This window comes from Glossina fuscipes, unplaced genomic scaffold (genome assembly GCF_014805625.2).
Source record: "Glossina fuscipes isolate IAEA_lab_2018 unplaced genomic scaffold, Yale_Gfus_2 3, whole genome shotgun sequence".
Lineage (NCBI taxonomy): Eukaryota > Metazoa > Arthropoda > Insecta > Diptera > Glossinidae > Glossina > Glossina fuscipes.
Genome location: NW_023998417.1, coordinates 4,013,268 through 4,030,178, shown reverse-complemented (window position 1 = coordinate 4,030,178; position 16,911 = coordinate 4,013,268). Strand labels below are relative to the sequence as shown.

At 30.1% G+C, this 16,911-nt stretch overlaps 1 long non-coding RNA gene across 2 annotated transcripts in view; it reads left to right on the top strand.

Moving 5' to 3' along the window:
• Window positions 1-4,293, top strand: part of LOC119634526 — a 6,538-nt gene extending 2,245 nt beyond the window's left edge. The window contains exons 1-2 of one of the 2 annotated variants that reach the window (XR_005246962.1): window positions 1,666-3,831; window positions 4,040-4,293. This is a non-coding gene — a long non-coding RNA (uncharacterized LOC119634526). Of the gene's footprint in view, window positions 1-1,665; window positions 3,832-4,039 lie in introns of those variants that run through there. The other variant, XR_005246963.1, reaches the window with a different exon arrangement.
• The last annotated feature ends 12,618 nt before the right edge of the window (window positions 4,294-16,911 follow it).

Here is a 16,911-nt window from a genome sequence, read left to right as displayed (position 1 = left end):
TGTTACAGAGTCATTTGTCAAAAATGTTTCAGCGATCGCTATAACGAATGGAATAATTTTTATATTCTTTGTAGTAATAGTTATTAAAAATCTTCAAAAATTATTGTATCTAAATTTCGTTGCTAACTTTTAGGGTTCGTTAAATATGCCTTTTACAGCATAATATTTAGGCCAAAATATTCTTGCATTCATTATGTTTTTGTCACTATTACATTAATATATTTATTTATTATTTTTATTATATTCATATATATTTATTATATTATTATTATTATTATATATTTTATTATATTGATTTATAATGTTAGTTACCTATTGTTATTATCATTCAGTAGTTGGGATTATTATTATTGTTTTAAATTTGTTTTTGTTGCATTATTAATGGTATATAGGCCTGAAATATTTTCGGGGAAGCAGCCATTTATAATAATTGCTAACGCGCCTAGTGCAATACCTCAGGGGTGGTGTGGAAAATTGCACGCAATTGCCTAATAAATACGAAAATATTATAGTATAGTTAAGAGACTTTTCCTTTAATAGCCCACAAATTTTTTGCTTTCCATCACAAAAGGAAGGATATTCATCAAAAATAATTTTATACATAAATAATGAACATAACTATCCCTTGCATAAAAGGAAAATAAAAGATCTCTTTACTATTCAAAAAAAAAAAAAAAACTTTTTTAAATAAAATCCAAATTTTCTTCAATATATCTTTGCTTTTAAAAGTATATGGTATCTGCTCCCCACAATCGTATTCCCATGAACTTCATACAGTATAGTGTATGTATTCTCTCTATCTTCCTCTCTACCAATTCGATCATTACTTGAGCAATAAATGCATTTATTTACATTCATTTATGCACAAACGTACGCATGAGGAGAATGAAACATATCCCAATTTCTCAATATTGTTCCAGAACAATGTCTTTGCACATTGTCTCTGATCATTATTCCTATACGATGCAAAATTTTCAAAGTAGACGAAAAAAAAAATGTCTAAACAGCTATATTCGATAGCTATGCTTACGTGAAACTGAATGTGAGTAAACTATGTTATGTATATATAAATATATAATATGTGAACTTGAAACAGAAAATGTAGGCAAATTGTAATGTTCACATATTACATACATATGTATATATCGGCTTTTTCTGCTGATTACGCGAACATAGTTATAGGTTGCATGAAACAGAAAATGTAAGAAAATTATGAGGTTCACATACTACTTACATATATACATACATATATGTATATATATATATATATATTCAAAAAATGAAAGTAAAAGAATTCTATATTATTAAAAATAAGTTTCTTAAGGATATTGCTATTATATCTCGAACATTATAGAGTATAGTGCATATAGCTTCTCCCTGCCACAATGCTCTCTGTTAGAAATCATTGTAATGAGTGGAATAAGTTTTATATTCTATATGGTAATAACTAATTAAATATCTTTGAATTGTTGTATCTAAGTTTCGCTATTAATTTTTAGCGTTTTTTAAATACGCCCTTTGGTATAGTATTTCTAGATCAAAGAGGTCCTTGTATTCAGTACTTTTTTTTTTTTATCATTATTACATTAATATATTATTTTTTATGTATTTTATTATATTATTTACAATAGTGACATTTAATATTACTATACATATTTTTATATATGTATATTAACAGAGCTATGCTTTTACGAAAAGAAAGAAAAAAAAAATTTCAATGTTATCCTAATTTATGTACTTCTTCTAATAAAATCCAAATTTTGTCATATATTTTTTTGCTTTTAAAAGCACATGGTATCTGCTGCCCACAGTCGCTTTCCCATGAATTTCATAGATTATAGTGTATGTACGTATTCTCTCTGTCTTCCTCTCTACCAATTCGATCATTGCTAGAGCAATAAATATGTCTTTATTTACATTTCTTTACGCACAAACATACGAAAGAGTACGCTTGCATTGAGAGCTAAACATTTCCCTATTTCTTAATACTGGTCCGGAAAATTGTTTCGGAACATTGCTTGCGAACATTATTTCTGTGTAGACTGTATGGTGCTAACTAACTATGTCAATTTTCAAAGCACGCAAAAATGTTGTATAAACAGCTATGTTGCAGCGTAAACTTATATTTAAATTCAACAAGCAAAGGTACAAGTCAACAATTTTTTCCACGAAAGCATCATAAATATGATGCAATGACGTTGCAATGGTCATTGATCAAGGATTTAAGTGATACTAGTTTCATTTGTTCGTAGCGTGGCCATCATATTAGTTTAGAGCAAATTTTCAAAATATTAAAAAAATGTTTCTCAAGGAAATGTCATAGATATAATACACCGTTGGAAAATATATTCAACGATCAAGGATTTAAGTGGTGTTACTTTCGTTTGATCGCAGCACTTGCTTTGGTCCCAGCTATCCATCGAATATTGTCACCATTTTAGTTCATATAGAACAAATTTTCAAAGTGCCAAGAAAAATTGTTCCCGAGGAAACTTTATAAATATGATACACCGTTGAAAAGGCTATTGATCAATGATTTACGTGGTGTTAGCTTCATGTGTTCGCAGCATTTGGTTTGGTTATAGCGGCTAAGTAAACTATCATTTTTTCAGTCTCGTTTTTGACATAGTAAAAAGACTTTTTCATAGTTTGTTTTAATTAATTAATATAAAGTCGTCTTTTCTTTATAATATTGAAAAAAAAAAAAAAAAAAATTCTGAAAAAGTTCTATTTTAATTAAATTATGATTTAAATCCCTCCGAGATTTCATTTAAGAGGACAGTTAACAATTTTGGTTTGTGTCTTTACTGGTTAAATATAAATATCACTTTACAGCCTTACACTAACTACGGAAAAATAATGAAGTTTGAGACTATCGCTTATGGTCAAAGCAGGAAATTCCTACCGATAGTCAACTAAATCGCAGCTGAAATTCTACTTTTCAGAATTAATTTTATCAAATTTTTGAAAATTTATTCCAAAACCATACGTGGCCCTGTCAACATTCACAGAAAAAACGTGAATTTTTACTATCTTTTTAAACAAATTCAAATTTGTTTTTTTTTCTTTTAACGACATATGCGCCGTAAATTTATTTAATATATGTATAGCTAAAATATAGTTCGCGCAAGAAGTATTAGAATATATATTTTGCTGATATGAATGGTAGTTTTTAATGCAGATTCACGTGATGATGTAGGTGAATATCAAGGTAATGATTGAAGACAAAATTACTTAAGTTGTATATGAAATGCTATGGAAAATGATTGACAAGAAAGTGTTACTTAGTGAGAAAAAATAATATTAATAATAATATAAAACATATGAAATGTGTATGTATATATATATATATGTTTTTCATTAAAAAATATAATTTATTTAATTTTAATTTAAAAGACAGACTTCATTTGAATTATTAGATAAGATTACACGAGATGAAAAAAGAGAAATAGAGAATTAGAGAGGAAATGCATTTAACAGCGAGCGTGAGCGGGAGAGAGAGAAAGTTTTCGAAAAAAAGCTTTTTTTTAAATGTAAGGTAAAAGCTTTTCATGACGAAGAGCCATTTCAATCTAAAAAGTTGGAAAAATTTTTATTATTTCGTTATTTTTCGAAGGAGTGAAAATATATTTGAATGCAAATTTGCAGTTGCTCGTCATCATCAAACGGAAAAAAAAAAAAAAAATGAAGCAAACTTACACTAATTGTGAATAAAAAAGGACAAAAAAAAAAAAAAGAAAAAAAATTAAATTAGAAAAATAATTCTATAGAAAAGTGCTAATGTAAAAAAGGCAAAAGACAACTACCTACCTACTTATATTGAGTATAAAAGTAATATTGTGAGATGAAAAGGAGCATATTTGTGCTTGCTGTTTCATATAATTAAAGAACAACAATATAAAAAAAAAAAAAAAAAAAAGTTATAGAACTAATCTCTAGTTATATCGGACTAGTTTTATGTGTGCTTATCCGAATGTCTATATATATATTTTTTTTTAATTTTTTTGTTGTTGCTGTTTCTCTGTTAACTTATCTTTAGGCATAAGGAACGAACAGTAACGAAAAAGGGGGCAACAGGAGTAATATTAATTAATGTTTCGTTAACTTAATAATAAAAAGAAAAGTAAATGAGAGTATGACAACAACAACAATCGATTTAAAAAGCAGTTGTTCTCAAGTGTTTTAATTTAATTTAATATAATAACAGATGTTTAGACAAAACATTGAGCGGATTGCACCAGCAGCACACGTAATAAAATTATAATAAATGAATGATAAAAAAAAAAAAAAAAACAAAGAGAATCTAATGAAATTTCTTTTCTGCAAATTTATTAATAATTACCTCTAACAAATTTAAACGAATACAATTTTTAAAGAAAATTTTGCAGTTAATAAAAGGTGAATGAATTAAATTCTGTATACTAATGAAAAATTATATTTTATTTATTATATACATGCACTACTTTTATTGAAAAAGTTTAGCGAAATTATTTTCATAGTTTAGTATTTGAAGGGATATATAAAAATTGTCTTTATATATATATTTTTTTTTTGATACGTTATTGTTCTTCTCTCCTGCCCAGATTTTTTTTTTCACCTTTTCTCTTTTGTCTTTTTTCGCATTACTCTACTCTCACTTTCAAGTGTGCACATACATGTACATATATATTATATATATATATATATATATATATATTTCAGAAAAAAAAAAAATCAATTTTAGCAAAGCTATATAATAGAATTTATAAAAATTTTCGGTGAAATGGAAAAAGTCAATGAAAGAAATTAAAGGAAAATATATTTCTTTTCAAAATAGATTGCGATTATCCGCTACTATTAACGTTTTCGGAAAATTTCTCTGTTTATTTGTAAACTAGGTCAATCTTTTCTGCATTAGTTTCGAATTAGGAAAACTTCTCTAGTTTTCTATGGCTTTATTTATCACTTTATTTGTGCATAAATTGTTTAATTTTTTTTTTTTTTTTTTGGAAGTCTTATGCTATATATATATATATATATATGGTCAGTCGCTTTATTATTGTAGTAACATTTTGGAAAATAAAAATTTTTTTTTATCAATTGTCACAAGGTTGTAGTCTAGAAATGCCCTACAGTTAATTAGATATAAAGCAAGGACGAAACACGATGCGAAAAACAATGATGGGTGGGTATTGCTGATTTTTTTTTCATTTTTGTTTATAAGTAATGAGCAAAAATCCTATCATTTTTCCTTGGAAGAACAAAATATATATATACATATATATATAGTTTGGAAAGGAAGGGTCGGAGACTCTCTTCAGTTTCTTTCGTTTTCTGCACGATGAATGGCTAAGATCGGAGCCACTTTTCCGAGCGACTGTAATGAAAAAGATTCTATGGCAAGTTGTTGAATTTAAATCTAAAAAAAAGTTCATATACATAACCGATATGCCTATACTTGGAGAAGATTGAGTGGATTTTAACAATATTGATTTCCATTTGGTTCGCATGTATGCTTGAATTAAAACGTTCGATTAGTGACAAAATCAAAAAATGCAATCATTTGTTAATAAACTATATTTAAATTAATTTTTCGAGATTTAAATTTTAAAATTAAATTTAATTGTTTCCTTATACACCTTCAACACTATACACTACGGACTAAGAGAGATAGACTAAGTCTTTTCTTGATTAATATTAACAATCAGTTCGATCACACTAGACTATCGTATTTTTTTGTTGGAAATGATTTTAATAGGGTGCAAAGATTTTCTACACACAGCTGTCTAGGTTGGGGTGGTTGGAATGCAACAGGCAGGACATTAAGTTGTAACTTAGCGGCAGTTCAGGCAACTTTATCGAAACGCTTTGCGAAGAACTCGAAGTCTCAAGTTCCAAATTCCTTTCGGGTAACGAAGTTCCCCCCTCTACGTTATACAAGGCGCAACCAATAGCCAATAATCTAGCAAAAAAATTGATTTTCGCAAAAATTTTGCTATAGTGTAACGTCATAATAAAAAAAATAAAGAAAACAAAAATGAAATTTGTAAAGAGAATGATGGAAATCTATGCAAAATATTTTCTGCGCCCAAACAACAAACAAACACAGGTAACAAAGGTCTATGTTTTTACTGCACTCGTAAGATCGAGCCTTGTTTAGCAGTTATTCGTATAATACAAAAACGATATTATATAGGTAATATATGGCTTATAAGGAATACAAGAAGACATATGTGTAGGGAAATGCTTGACTGTTTTTGCTATATGTCCTTAGTGCCAGTGTTAAAGAAAGGATAGGAAATTTTACTGCTATAGTCGAATTAATTGTAGTAAGTCTTTTATGAAAATTCGAAAAAATTTGAAGGAAACTTCTTACGTGCGTTAAAAAATTGTTACTCGAAAGTTTTTTGACAAACGTAGATCGTCTTGACCATATTCAAGAGTAGGACTCAATGCATTCTTAGTTTGTCGCAATTCGGGGCCAGTGGTATTAAACGCAATAAAACGTTATTCCGTTTTTCGACTTAAGAAATCTTAAATGATCAACACAATGATAAGTCGCATTACCGTATTATTTGATGAGAAAAAATAACGGAATCGATGGAAGTAGCAAAAAAAAAAAAAAAAAAAAAAAAAAAAATAAAGAAACCAAAAAAAATTAAAAAAAAAATAAAAAAATTCTTTAATTCTTGTCGTGCGTTTTTTTTTTTCGTTTTGTTCTATTTATGGCTATACATGCGAATTGACATAAAACCTTATAAAAAGTCGGTAAACTCAAGTCCCAGAGAAAATGAATAACGCATCATTGCGTTCTAAGTGCATAGTGATAAAATTTCATTCAAAGTTACATTTTCACATATGAAATCTATTCTATTTCTTTAAAAAACTTCTATGCAATGAAATTGTCAACGATTTTCTCAATTCATTATTTTCGATTGTTTAGTTAACATCTTAATCGCTGATCCAATTTGATGGTCGATGGCCCCCATATAAATGAGTCAATGTTAATTAGCGTTCTATATATATAAGCGAACATACGCCCGAACATATCCACCTTATGTGGTAGACTGCAAAACATGTCTGTAGGAAAAAATAATTGAAAAAAAAAAAATTGTATAAATACGAGAAGTGACATTAACATGAAATAGGTAAATGTATTAGAGATGATAAAGTCGACCATAACGACTTCGCCTAATACAATTCTTAATGTATTACCTTGAAAAGAGAACACAAAAATTGCATCTTATTTCCATACTTTATAAGGGTAGAGCTTACGTGGGAAGGACATTATAACGCGTGAATTGAATTAAGGCGATCCTAATTTAGCAAAATTAATTTCCTTATCAAATATATCTCACTATTTTGATGATAAATTTATAAAAATTAAGTAATTACGGCTTTAATATTAATTTAGCCAGAAAATAAATTCTAAGACTAAAAGCACTTAAAGCACTAACATCTAAGGCTTTCGGCTTGTTTATTAAAAACTCTAACGCATTTGAGATTTGAACCCAACACAACCATTGAGTTGCTAGTCGAGAGTCTTTACCTACTCGGCCAATCAGGCGGATCGACTTTAAATGTGGCCTTAAAAGTCTTGCATTTTATGCAGACGTGATCCAAGCTTTTAATTTTTTTTTTGGGTGGAAACAACCACATGATACGATTTTCATATATTAAAATATTAAAAATTACGAATTGTTGCTCTATAAAGGCCTACCTATCATATTGGTCCATCGAACTCAAATTTTTTATTATCAATCAATTTATCCCGAAATTCGAACAAATTTTTCTCGAAAAATGTTGTTTTTTTCAAACATTTTCATATAATGTGTATTTGAAAATAAATTTGGGAGACATTTTTTTTTTCCTCGCTTATATGCAGATAATATTGAAACGAGGTAAATTGGTCCATAGACACAATATAGCATAAGCAGGCAATAATACAATCGGAGAACATTTTTGTTTGCTAAGAGCAAATAAGTTGATTTTTTCGCTTATTAATCATAAGACTAGAGCTAGAAACTCTATCCAACCATTATTGTGTAGCGAAAAATAATGGTCTCTGGCTCATTATAGTGTTTTTTTTTTTTTTTTTGGTAAAATTTTGAATTTTGGCTTTGTAAGTTAAAAAAATGTAATTTAAAGTAGTACACTTGTTCCAAATGTGTTTGTTTCGTTCCATAAAAAATTTCTTTTTACATTTCCATCTTATTATCTTAAAAATATAAGATAATAGATATTTTGCCCGCCTGGTTTCAAATCTCATATCTTAATTCTCGTAAACTGAATCACTTGCATTTCTTCCTTTAACACGCGATTTTATCTCGTGCTATAGAAAAAATTGCATTTTTATATGTGTGATCTGATATTTTTCTTATCGGAGAACACAAAACTAGTCTGACCGCATTTCTAGTTACGTATAATTTTGCAACTAAAATATGCCTATACGCATACTTTGTAGTTTCATAGTTATGTGTGTGTGTGTGGGTGTGTTTGTTTGTGTTCGTTGTTTATGAAATCATTCTTATAATATAGGTGAACAAAGTGAACAAAGTAAATTGGAATACAAACATGAATTATTATTAACGTAAGTACCTATGCATATATAACGTATGCATACATAGATGTATATGCCAAATATGTATACACACACATATATATATATATAAACATATACATATATATAAGGTCATCAAATAAGTGTTCTATTTTTTAAAATTTGCAATAAAAACTTAACGTTAAAAGATATCAACATGAATTTTTTTTTTTTTTTATTCTAGACATTAGTTCATTTCATATTTATTTAAAATTGATTTCATGTATGGTGAAATTCGGAAATTGTTTGAAAAAATTCAATCCCAAAAGACTTATTTTTGTCATTTTCCCGCATAAATCTGCTCCTATCTACACCAATAATTCGGGGAAATCTTGGTGGATAAGGTGATTGAGAGTTCGCGATTACCTAGGGCAGTAAGCCAATGCTTTAACATAATCCCACAATAAAAAGTCTAATCTAGTTATAGTGCACGATATTTGTTGGCAAGCTTACGCAGACATTTTTCCCATAACAAATAAATGGTGCCGCGAGTCCAAGGCGAAACCATCTACTTCGTGGCACAAACAGTCAGTAAACATAGTTCTGTAGCGATGAGGGTAACTACAATGAGATTTTAAAAAGTCGCTGAAGCATTATCTTTGCTCCGAAACCGCTACAGTCCTTATTTACGAAGTGCTCAGCATTCCAAATGCATGTGCGAAACATAACCGTGTGTTCATTGTTTGCCCATTAATTATGTGATAAAGTCCAAATAATATACTAAAAAAAAAATATATATATATGATCCAAGTGTTTTATTTATGTCTAGTTTCGATACCGCAAAATGGATGACCCTATATACATATATATATATATATATGTGTTATATATGCATATTATGTATGAATGCAGCAGAAATTGCATAGTTATTGTGTAATCAATTACATTTGTAAATATATATGTGTTTACTTAGTTCAGAAATATGTAGTAATATTTGTATATATGTGGATTTTAAATAATTTTATATACGTCATTTATATTTATGTAGATCATGATGAAGTATGTATTATTAATTACCATGACCCCATCTGTAAGTGAGTTAGTAAATTAAGTTTTGCACTTTTCGACTTATGCAAATCGTTACTTATTTAGATAAGGGTAAAGTCTGAACTATAGCCCATAGGGTTTTCAACAATATGAGTTGACCTATGCTTAAATAAAAAGGGCGAAGAAAAGAAATTTTTATCGAAATCCATAGATTATTAAATTATTCCTCTCTCGTTAATACCAAACTTGAGTGAATATCATGTATTTCTCTTGCATTGATTCTAGTAATGCGGGAAAATTCAGACATTTTAAGCTCATTAATACAAATGTCTAATCGATATATGTTGTGCTTGTAAAACACAACAACAGATGCGAGGTAACATTGAAGAGAAGACATCGATTTATTAATATAAGCGCAATGAGAGAGAGAGAGAGAGAGAGAGAGCATGTATATTAGCTACTCAGGCTTTTTTCTTTGTTGTTTTATTTTCTTTTGATATTGACCAATCACTCATCGGGGATATCCACTATTCGTCGTGTAATACGGTGACTGTCAATAGAAGTAAGGGAAGAGAAAAAAAAAGAAGATAGGTATGTAGTAGCGGGCGCAACGGCCTACCAGCTATCTATCTATCCGAATAGGAAATGTTATGACTTTACCGACTGACTACTCACAATAGCTGCAATGAAAGTAAAGTCGACCGTACTTGAGAATTGAACCAACATACTCTGACTTAACTGAAGCTCCCACCGATGGTGAAATCGGTGGAATTATTACATTCCCGCGTCATTTATGCTGTATAGCATATATTAAATTTGAGCGAGGGCATGTGACGTAGAAAGATCTAAGGCATGTTCACCTTTTCATCGATTCGCGTTCATGTTCCGAATTGAAATTAAGCTTGTTTGCCGCCTCCCCAGTTTTGCCTGCTGATATCTATTTTTGTAATCGATTTTAAAATTTTCCTTTAAAACTGAGTTCAAAAATAATGTTTTAAGAAAAATTTGATTGAAACTTGAACTAGTATTAGATAAATTAGTCGAAATTTTTTTCAAATTATTTTCTCTTAGAGTTCTACTTCAATTGACTTGAAGCTTAAGATAAATATATTTGATATAAATAAGGTGCTGTAGGTTAACGGATCCAACGGCTATCCAAAACTATAATTAAATCTAGATATTGTTCCATCGAGCGCTAAAAACCGATTCATTAAAAAAAAAACCATAAAGCGTTAAAAGCTTTTTAATCAGAAAGTTGGCAAAGATCGTAAGTTGTATCGTATTCCCTAGGACAAGATCATTGTTGCCTTTAGGTAATACGTGGAACGATTAGGTGCATTTAAAAATCGTGCACACTTTATATGTCTTGTAAATATGCATTGATTCAAGTGATTTTCAAACTTAACCTGATAGACACCGTATTTTGAAACTTTGCCAATCATAGTTTTATCGTATAAACGTGAATGCAAGATTGTATTCGATTTGACGTAACTTACTTTCTTTACGCGTGTTGAAAATGCTTGTACTATTATTATTATTATTATTATTAATTTATTCGGCATGACGTCGTGCTTTGGCTTTAGGTCGTTTTTTTTTTTTCGAAGCAATTTTGTTAACATAAACTTGATTTTAGGAAATTTATTTCTTTATTCGAAATCTTCTGATTCGGAGGAAGGCAAACAGAGAAATATATATATATATACATATATATATATATATATATATATGTTTACTTAGCAAGCATGCCGTGTTTCGAATGACAGAGTTAGGAAACATTCAATCTCCCACGAGTAAGAAATCACAAAATTATTGAACAATAGACTGTGTAGTTTGCCAACAACACCGTAAAGATAAGAAATGAAAAATAAAAAAAATATTACAAGCAACAACAAAAAAATGACATAGGCATGCTAAATAAATAACAAGAACTTTTTATTGCAAAACTTTTTACTGAAATATTTTTAACCAAGATACCTACTTCTAGTCAAGAGACACGTCAAGTGGACTTGGGCGCTATGTACAGCACTTAATATTGCACATTGCTAATGTTGTCATGGCGAATAAGCTATATATATATATATATATATATATATGTATATGTGTGTGCGTATGTGTTAGTGGGCTGCCTCCATGTGCATGCATATAGCTAGCTATCTACATATGAACTCGTGATAGAATAAGAAAGATACAAATAATGCTTACAAAAGAAAACTCACAAATGCATCCATACACTTACACACATACACACACATTCACGTGTTCACCTACATTTGAAACGTTTAAAATGCTGCGGTAGGTGCGGGGGTGAAAAGCTAAATAAAATGAAATTAATGTCACAAGGTTCTTTCCACTTGACCAACTTCTTGCCTCTTTTTTTTTTTTATTTTTTTTTTTTATATATCACCCATGCAATTTAAAGCGATGAACTTACTTTTTAGTTCGTGCGTATTTGCGGATGATCGAAATATCTGGCGAATGTATAGGTCGCAAATATAGTTTGGAAAATTTACTGCATAGCAACCGTATATAGTATCTAGTTCTGGATGATAAAGCGAATATATTCCGATGATAAAGAAATTTTTTTACTTTCATTTCAATCAATGCATTGAATATTAATGCGTTTATACGAAGAACGAAAGAAAGATCAATATAGTTTTTTATTTTATCATTTTTGATCAAAAATTTTGGAAAGCTAAAAAGATCTTATATGCAATGCCTAGTATATATCGTATAGTGCAAGGAGTCGCATATGTCAATATCTTGCCGCAAGAATTTGTATTGTTTGTCAGAGTAGACACAAATCGATGTTCTATGTGGGTAAAATCCTTGTCATAATGTTAAAAGTAGGGCAGAGAATTTGGCATAATGCTGGTGTGACATGTCAATCAACCATTGCTAACACTCGAGGTGCGTAATATAAAAAGAGAAAATGAAATTCAAAATATATATATAGAATGACTTTACTGCATAAATAATCCTCCTGCAATTTCTCTCCTTCTTTCTGCATTTTTTTTTTTAGCCAACCAAAGCGAAACAATTCAATTCGTATTTTCTTTCATTAAGCTGAGTAGAGAAATTACCCACAGCCTTCACATGAAAAGGCGGTAATTAGATTTCCAAGCTCATATTTGCAACATGTGTTAGAAATGGCTTGTGCTTGTATCTTCTAACCAAAGCCAGTGCAGTGCTATTGTTGTTGTTATTATTGTTATTGCACAAATAAAGGAATGTTGTCAAGTGTACTAGATTGGCAAGCGAATATATAAATATCCATGTGTGCATGCATGTATGCATGTTGAAATTAATAGGTAAATTTATGTTGTTATTGGAATTTATAGACAAAGCGTGCTCTATTTCCATTGTGCTATAACGTCTACAGTCAAAGTTTGATTCATAACTCATCTCCATAATATTGGATGCTATATCGTATCGTATCGTATCGTATCGTATCGTATCGTTTAATGTTAGTGCATATGTATGTTATTATATTACAATTGTTGTTCTCTTCTGATTTTCTATATTATATTATTGCATACCTTTTGACAGTGTTAGTGTCTATGTTAATTAGAATAATTTATCTTATGTTTCACATAAGTTTTTCTACTTAAGTTTATATATTTTAATTTCATTATGTTATGGTAAGACATTTATTTGTTCCAATTACGCCATTGCTGTTTGTACTTTGTCTCCGCATTTGCAATTCAACAGTAATAGGAGCAATAGGGAATTGTCATTAGATTTAGGCGATTTTCAGAAGATCTTTGGAGGCTGCTTGACGTAGTCGTTCCACCATACCATCTTTAGATATATCCGAACTTGTATTTACATTTTCCTACCTTCTGATAGCTTTACTTTAATCGGTTCATCTCTGTTTTAAGCGCATCGTCGTCTAAATATTTTCCTTGTCACAAACAAATTTTACATCAAACGTATAGCGTTAAAGTATCATGCTCATTAACTGTAGTACTCTGTGGCGGCTTAAGTAAGGGATTTCGTGGTCAGTTTTTATGATTACTAAAGGGTTTCTAATCAATAGCTGATCAAATCGAAGACATGCAAATACAACGGTCACTATCTCCTTTCCGAGCCTAGCCTAAGCTGTATGAACAATTCTTCAATGAAGAATTTCGGGACGTTTAACATCAATCCAATTGAGTTTTTTTTCATCGGCAGCCGGAACCACGTGAGTAATTTAAAGAATGCGATCTGGCTTGTAGAAGTATACCAATGTGACTAAGGGTACAAGCAAAGTGCGTGTAGCGGGAAAGATTATTACTATAGTTTTTCCTTTTTGGATCGGCTAATTACCATTCCCGAGATTAAATTAGAAAAAATCATTTTTTTTTTTTTACAAAATTCATCATTATTCGTCAGTCCATTACTTCTGCGATTGCGCAGCTTTTTGCGTTTAATTGCTGCATCCTTTTATATAAAATCCTTTCTATATGAAATCCCGTTTTTGATCTATCATCGGTTTTTGTAGATCCGCGCTTAGATTTAGCAAATCCTTGACAAAATTTATTTATTTTTTTTTTTTGGACGGACAAATGTTGCCATAGCACATTTCAAGTCCATGATGAGTTGAAGGTGTCTTTTCCCATTTACAATATCATATCGATTCACGTTGTAAAAACGCATCCTTGATGATGATGCTTTTCCTATTCTTTCTGCTTAAGCTAACATAAAAATTGTGTAGTTTACTTGCAAAATGTGTGCCTTTGTCGATATTATCCTATGAAATACTTTTTGCAAATGAGTAAAAAATGCGTGCAAAGCGGAAATAAATAACTAAGAAACAAAAGCACAAAATTTTGTTCGAAAGCACTTAAAGCTTTTTCTGATAAAGCTCTAGAACACATAGGCCATGCTTAAAAACCTTGAAAAGAATTAGAAGAGGCATAGAATTTTCTTAATGCATTTAAGATCAAAATTATTTGATTTATATGCGTCTTTTTTGGACTGGATGTCATAAATTGATAGGTAATGACTGTACTTTGCATTATATTTATGTTAATAGAATTTTTTTGCGTGTCCCGCCTTGTATTCAGTGCATGAGTTGGGGCCAGAGAAGATTTAATGCTTTCTCTCAAACTTGTAACTATGTAAGCCTCCTCCTTCTCCTCCCACTCTTCTTCCTCCTTCTCCTCGTCCTCCTTCTCCTCGTCCTCCTCGTCATTCTCTTCTACTATATAACAGCGTTCATTCAAAGCTTATATTCTAGTTTATGCGCTACATACGTATGTACGTATGTGAGTATGCCAATACATTTATTTAATTGACTTTGTAAATTTCTGTACTTTTTTTTTTTTTTTAGCTTATAACAGTGTATATGGTGTGGAACTAAGTGAATGAATCGATTGGTTTTTTTGTTTTGTTTTTATTTGATTGGTTAGTTGGTCCGTTATTCGGTTATTCGGTTAGTGTTATACGAAAAAACCGAAAGTTAAGCTAAGCGTGCATTGTGTTAACTAAATTAGGTCAACATCATCAAGCTAAACAGTGCTTAATTGTTTAACGTTCCGTTTCTGTTTTACGCTTTTAATGCACAATACCCAAAAAAAAAAAAAAAAACGATAAAAGATTAAATATATGGTTTTGTACTAAAAGCATCTACCGAGCGAGCTGGCTGCTGCATAATTTGTGTTTTTTTATTTCGCATATGAAATTCGTTGATCTTATTCGCCATTCAACAGGATAAGTAATGTAACAATTATTATTATTTATTAAGGAATTTTGGTGAGTGTGGTGGTGAGTTTGAAGTATTAGTTCAGGTATCAAAAACCAAAAAAAAAAAAAAACAATTATTTCATTGTACGCTTGTCTGCATTTCAGTAGTGTTTGCGGAGAGATACGTTAGAGAAAATTTCAAAAGTTACCTGAAATTAATGTTCCATAGTCAGTGTTGAATGAGTAACACTTCCTTTGCAATTGACATAGATATATAAACTTTCCTAATGACTTCAAAAGTGATTTTATAATTAACAAACTAGGTCAGTATGAGCTTTGATGTAGCTATGATCCAGCGCAAATGTTTAATAGAGATAAAATAATGAATGAAGATTTGTCCACCAATTAAATCCTGTAACAGCATCATAGTAATCTTTGCCCGGTGGATATTCTAATGTCGCCCTTTGTTGTCGTAGGAACGTGAATCCTTACAATCTTTTGTTGTTACAATTTTAGTTGTCTCATATTTAAGACTCTTATAAAAAATCTGTAGAAACTTGCGAAACAGTTCAATGAATAAAATTCTTCCTACAAACGTATGCAACACTCTTTCACCTGACTGTTGAATCTAGACATCTATCTATGTACGTCTGTCTGTAAATGTCGCCAAAATGAAGATATCCTCTTCAAATTTGGATAAAATTAGATTGAAAGTTGTTGCAGGCAAGTTGTTGATTGTTCGTTGGTATGATCAAATCGGTTAAAGAACACACCAGCAGCATAACAAAAGACTAACAACATTTCCATTTTCAAAAGTAAACATAAAATCGTGTTTTACTGATCGCTCATAATCTCTAATAATAAAAATATGAAATATTGTATTTTAAAGTTCGGCCATTACCGAATATAATATTCTCAGTTCAGGTCTTCGAGATAGTTCTTCATATGACGCCTCAAGCCAAAATTTCTCTCTCTCTCTCTAAGCGTACCATCTATGCAAACTTTTTGAAAAAATCATAAAAAAATCTTTTTGTACACCCTACATTACTTATGATAAAAACATGAGAGTTTGTGGGTCACATAATAATGATCGGACATTTATTGTATTAAGTTTGACTCGTATATGTCGATTGTCGGGATCCGTTCGCGTAAAAGCCCCTACATTCCGGTTAAATTAAATGTTTAATATTTTTTTGAGGCAAATAGATGAAAAATAATATTAAATTCTCCGAGTGAATAGCATGTCTCTTGATGGGAACAAAATATAATGTTTGGCATTTGATCAGGAGAGCAAGACATTAGGCAAAGTCGTGTAAGATATTTCGACGATAATGTTTAATATATGTGTGTGTGTGTGTGTAAGAATGCACATGTACTTGTTTATTTGCCATTTCCACATCTAAACTGATAAGTAAATAATGAAAAAAATATATGCAATGCAAAAAGTTTTTTTATCTACAAATTTTATACAGGCGTCCCTGCTATGACACGGCTTTCGGTATAAAATTTGCGAATATTACGACGCGGTTTTGTTATAATAAGAGTTCAAAAAAGTGCCGTTGTTCACAATTTTGAGAAAATGAAAATAATTTGGATTGAAAATTAATTTTGTGATCGGTTTTATTATTTTTCGAATATATTTTTCATATTTGTATTTCGTCGTAATACTGAATTACATA